This window comes from Rhinolophus sinicus, linkage group LG02, assembly GCF_036562045.2.
Source record: "Rhinolophus sinicus isolate RSC01 linkage group LG02, ASM3656204v1, whole genome shotgun sequence".
Lineage (NCBI taxonomy): Eukaryota > Metazoa > Chordata > Mammalia > Chiroptera > Rhinolophidae > Rhinolophus > Rhinolophus sinicus.
Window position 1 is genome coordinate 36,728,287 of NC_133752.1, and position 6,000 is coordinate 36,734,286.

The 6,000-nt window shown below is 47.4% G+C and overlaps 1 protein-coding gene across 1 annotated transcript in view; it reads right to left on the bottom strand.

Moving 5' to 3' along the window:
* LOC109461442 (alcohol dehydrogenase E chain) overlaps positions 1 to 3,378 on the bottom strand; it is a 51,686-nt gene extending 48,308 nt beyond the window's left edge. Inside the window, exon 1 of the mRNA XM_074323221.1 lies at positions 3,360 to 3,378. The gene's annotated coding sequence lies outside the window, so the exon portion shown is untranslated. The remainder of the gene's footprint in view (positions 1 to 3,359) is intronic.
* Positions 3,379 to 6,000: the final 2,622 nt, after the last annotated feature.

The window sequence follows — 6,000 nt, forward strand, 5'->3', positions numbered from 1 at the left end:
TTGGGATGAAGGCTGGGAAGACAGTTGACAGCCAGCACTACTATCTGAATAGGGCTGGCATGTGGAAAAAAGATTTGACCCGTTTTCTAGGGCCTGTGAGGCAGACAAGGGCAAAGCTAAGAGTTAGAGAGCAGCAGTCCAGCCTGACCTACGGACAACTTCCCTAGGCTGCCTGTGGAGCAGTAAAACACACTTATGGTCAGGCTTGGATTGCACACCGCATAATTCCAGCAGAGTGGAATATTCTTAAGCAAATCCCAGTGGGGAGAATATCAACACTGGAAAGGAGGGTGGTCTCAAGAGATGACTTCTACAGCTCGTCCAATTGGCAATTACAACCTTCTGACTGTGAGTGGACAAACATTGTTCCCTGACCTTTTCACAGCAATCAGAACAGTTTCTTCTGTTCTAAAGCTTAATAATGAAGAGACACATCTGCTGCTGGAACGTAGGCTGTCCCACTGAAAGGAGCAGATGAAACTGCACTAAGGAGATCACGATTCCTCTCTCTGTTGCTAGTATTTTTAAACCAAGCAGCTGTACCTCTTTATTCTCTACCCTCCTCTCATGTAAAATAAGGAGGTTAAATTTGAAGAACTTTAAGGTCATTCCTGGCTCTCACAACCTATAATTCTATCATGTGGTTTTTCGTTTGTTTGTTTTAAATACTATGTGGTGAGAAAAGGCAGATACTATCAGTTCAGTTTTCCTTCCCATAAAAATCTGCGTATTCCAGTTTTCCTGGGTTTGGTTTATTTTCAGATTGAGATATTTGGATAATCCCTCAGCCTTTTCATATAAAATTCAAGGGTTCCATATTTTGCAAGTAAAATATGCCACAGAGGAGGCTCAGGACTAGTGGCATGTGACTGGGGAGTGTCAGGGGATATAATGATGAGAGGATAAGACAGACAAACAGATTTTCTTTGACTGTAAATCAAGTTCACAAAGACTTCCATGTGTAAACCAATAGTGAGAACCGACGCATGAAAACAAACGTTCATGTCAGAATCATTGATTTCCATTTTCCCTCTCTGTGCACAGCATCTGCCAATGCTTTAATTAAGCTCATAAGGTGTGGAAACAATTTCACCACTAGTGACTCAAGCTGAAGTTAAGGCTGTGATCCGATTGAGGCTAGAATTTTATTGCAGAGGTTGTGACGTCTGCAGGGCTCCACAGGTGAAGAGCTAAAAAGGAAGCACCCTCCATCCTACACGCTTCCTCCTCACAGCTCTTCACAACAGCTCTGTGGGTCCCTTTAGCCTCTCGATGGAACTGCTGTCTGGAGCCGACCATGAAGGTTCAGAGTTCACTGTTCCCTGATTTTCCTCCCTACCTTTACTGAGTCCTACCAACACCCCAGCAAAGAGGAGGGGAATGGGGTTCTGACCATTTTACAGACAGTAAACTGAACGTTTCCTCTTTTCTTCTTGGAACCTCCAAATAGTATACACGAATGTGCATCTACTGCCTTTTCCTACCCAACCCATACATTTTGTGTGCATAGCCACCTGAATTGCTAATGTTGCTAATCATGGAAGTTAACTCTTTTGACAATTGCAGGCAGAGACCCACATTCCCTACCATCACCTAAGCAAGGATCCTAAGAGGCCACTGGCAAGTCCTACGGGCTCTTACTAACAGGTGAAACAGGAGGTGCACTGAGCTGCCATGGCAGCTTCCCACTCTGGTCTCCCCACGCCTTTGATCAGGGACCCTCCGAGACTCCACAGAGAGGGTACAGGGTTACCCCATGGGCCTGGCAGCTGAGGGCAGGGTTATTATGAGGTTTCCTAGCCTGAATTTCTATGATTTGGAAGCTTCTAAGCCCTTCTACCTCATGATTCTAGGGAGAAGAGGTGTGGGGTTAGGAGGTGACACCCTACCATACCTAAACCTTTTCCTCTCAGTATGTATTCTCCAGGCCATGTACTTTAAGATGAGTGGTATCATGCAGGGTCTCAGCTCCTGCTCCCCGGTTCCCACATAAGAACGCAGGACATGGTGAGGCCAAAAAGGAACATAAACAGAGCCATGGATAGGGGAATCATACCACTATATTCTCACAGGCGGCTGGCCTAGACACAAAAGGAAACATCTGCCAGTACCCCAATGATGGGTCTTCCTGCACCCCAATCTCTCTGGCGGCCTGGCAAGACACAGGAAGTAGGATCCACATGATATGCCATCCACTGACCATTTATCTGCCAACCAACCAACCAACAAACTAACCAACCAACCAACTAACCCCACTTGCTAACTGCAATCCATGCTTCCTAGCTCAGCCATGGCAGTTATATCAGTGGCTAATTGGCCAACTGGTTATAGATGATGGCCAACTAGTTCCAGCTGATGGCCATCTACTACCTGAGCCAGCACCTTTCCACATGAGGCTGAGAGCCTGGAAACTCCTCTCTGGGACTGTGTCCCCACACTCCACCCCTACAGGGTCTCTCCTCACAATCTACGTGACAAACGTCTTCCGCGAGGGGCCCTGTGTCAGGAACCCAGCTCATGAGAAAAAGTGTCAGTCTAGGTCAAGTAGTGTCCCAGGGGGTGTCGTTCAATGTCAACCCACTTTCTGGGCACAGGCAGGGTTTCTCAGTGTACCATCAGCCTTTCTGGGCAAAGCCAGACTTCCTTGGCACAGCCACGGTTCTCAGGGCACCGTGCTAGAACAATAGTGGCTCACAACCAAGGTGCTTACATATTCTCGACTGCGGCTGATTGAGACACAAGAAGTAAACATCCGCCTGTACCCCAACAAGTGGTTTCCTGCACCACCGTCTCACTGGCAGCCAGGTGAGACACAGTAAGCAAACATCCGCCAGTTCCATTACATGGTGGTATGTTCCCAAGCAAACAGTCAAGTGGTCCATCAAATCAGGGATGGAAGGCAATTCCCCATAGTCCACAGTTATTCGCCAGTGCTATGCATTGGTCTCAAAATGTGTGCCCTCCCCAAAGGGTGAGGGCTCCAAGTGCTCCCCAACCTGGGGATGAGGCACGACCTTGACCTCACCCGCATCTTCCACCAAGGACTCAGCAAGCATTTCCTCCTGGGACTACAAGTCCCGCATCTGACTGCCCCAGTAAGCACTTCCCAGCCCACACAGCCGCAACCACCTTTGCTTTCTCTGGTCTATGCCGGTTAGAGAACCATCCACATCTCTCCATCCCTCCACAGGAGTCCAGCTCTCTGGCAGCTACACAGCTTTTTCTATGCTGGTTGGAGAACCATCCATATCCTCCTACCCCTCCATGGGGGTCCAACTCTGGAGAACAGTGGCTACTGGGTACCACACACTGTGTGGGAGCCACATGTCTCTCTGCCCAGAGTCAGACATCTTTCCTACCTGGCTGGAATCCTGCTCATCACACCAGGCATCCGAGTGAGTGGTGGCCCCAGGGTAAGATGTCCACAACTTTAGGAGCCATGGAAGCAGCAAACCACCAAAAGGAAGACGATGCTTGCTTTGGCCAATAGGGCGACGTGACATCTGGAGGCTTGAGAGGACTGCAAATTCACCGAGGGGTCAGTTTCTCCCAGGCAGATCGGTTTCCTGTTCCCATCGCCGCTCCACACCAGCTTCCTGAGATTGAGCGTTCATACGCACAAACTGCTCCGCCGCCCTTTGGAGAGCTTTGGAGGCACCATACCCTGCTCGCTGCACCATGTGTCATGCGGGGACTCTAGTCCTTCTCCCCACTTCCCACATAAGAACGCAGGACATGTGAGGCCAAAAAGGAACACCAACAGAGCCATGGATAGGAGAGTCATACCACTATATGATTGCTGGCTGCTGGCCAAGACACAATAGCAAACATCTGCCAGTACCCCAACGAGGGGTCTTCCTATACCCCAATCTCGCTGGCGGCCTGGCGAGACACAGGAAGTAGGATCCACATGATCTGCAATCCGCCGACTGCTTCTCTGCCTGCCTGCCTGCCTGCCTGCCTGCCAACCAACCAACCCACCCCACTTGCTAACTGCAATTCGCGCTTGCTAGCTCAGCCATGGCAGTTATACCAGTGGCTAATGGCTAACTGGTTACAGCTGATGGCCAACTAGTTACAGCTGACAGCCAACTACTACCTGAGCCAGCACCTTTCTCGTGAAGCTGAGAGCCTGGAAAATGCTCTCTGGGACTCTGTCCCCACAAGTGGCATGGGACTAGGAATATGTTACAGGTGAACCAGGGTAGGGACTCTTTGAAATGTTCATTCATTGAAAAGTCCCCTTTTAGGGCTTCATACTCCATGGTCTATATCGTAGGCATATAAATAAACAAGACAGTCTTATGACATTTAGGACTTGACCTCCCGTTACCGTCTGTGCAGCATCTGGACATCTGGTAGGAAGTGAATGGAGAGAAATAAGCTGGAGTGGCCAACAGGTTGCACCAGGCGTTATGCACTAAAGGAGGTAAGACTCACTCTCACTTAGCTCACTGGGTCTGAGAGCACAAGCTGCTCCCACCCTCTCCTGTATTGGCTCCCACAGCTGCATGAATCAACCCTCACCCCGTTCACAGGATGGTGAAGAGAGGCTGAGACAGCCCCCACCTCCGCCAGGCAGTAGTCTCCCTCTCTGCCCATTGCTACACAGGGACATCAAAATCATTGCATCTAAGAGCTCAATGGCCAATAGAAAGGGTCCTTCACCCTGACAGAGAGCTGTTTTTGCACATCAAGTACATGTCCCTGTGTTTATAGTAGGGCAAAGCCACCCCAACCCCAACCTACACCCCACCCTAAGAAGTTCCTTTTTACTTAGTCAAACCCATGTTTCCTGCCAGGAAAAGGAGGCCAGCTCTTTAATTATACACATGTTCACATATATATTTTTAAAAGTCCAATTTAGGTTTCTTTCCCAGTCTCTTTTTGCCATGTGGTCAGTAGCTGAAGCCTAAAAAGATCTGAAGCACCTACGTCCACATATAATGAGCACATATTGTTCTTCCACTGTGACCAAGGCAAAGGACCCCTTTGGCTGTCCTGAGACCAGTGCTGTGACAATTAACACTGTAGCTCCTTCCGGAGCACTCCTTCCACTTTATGATGAATTCTGTTCTGCACAGTTGTAAGGCAGCTGACCACAGGTTTTCTTAAGTCCCACGTCTTGCTCAGGGACCCAGCCTGCAGGGAAGGCCCTACTTTCGAAGGACCTCTGACTGCAGGCTTCAATCCTCACTTTGGGAATGCTTGTTAGATCTGAACAAAGTTTGTCCTGGTGATTTCTACCGCATTTCTGAGCTTTGAAGCTGTGCTAATCATACACAGGATCGACCACTAAAAATGAATGATTAGTGATGGAAATATGCTCTTGATTATCCCTAAAATTGAATTGTGGATGCAAGTTCGGGAGAGAAACCGTCAACACTAGATCTAAAATGACTATAAATGCAATGTGTTACCTAACATTGAACCTATAATAGCTATAGAACTGTGAGAACTGAATGTGGTTTTTATATCTTCTCAAAATCAGAAAAGTATCTTATATTAAAGAGTTATCCTGAAGCTGATACTCAAAGGAGTGACATAATATATACATAAAATTTCAACCTTGGTTTTCAAAGAGCAAGATTTTTTATCCCCATTTTTCAGAGAAAGAAACTGTGTGAAATGAGAAGACAGATCCAGCTACATACAAAACCAGTGGTGAGCTGATGTGAGAAGCTGTGCAGCTAAATGCCCTGTTTAGAGACCAAAGTGTGTCTCAGAAATTGGCGGGTTAGCATTATAGAGAAGGCCGATGTTCACGTCCCAGGATGGTCCCTCTTCAAGACACAAATCTCATTTTAAACACTGCATTCTTTTATACATTTGGAAAAATAAATTCCTATGTAAAGACATAATACATCCGTATTATAAAAGGGAAGATGGTGGTCACAAAGTGAACTGTAATTTTCATGGTGGCTTTAATTCTTCTCCAGAACATTAGTTGATCAAATTTCAAGACTTACTCCATTTGTTCTCAATATTATAGAGTCCTGA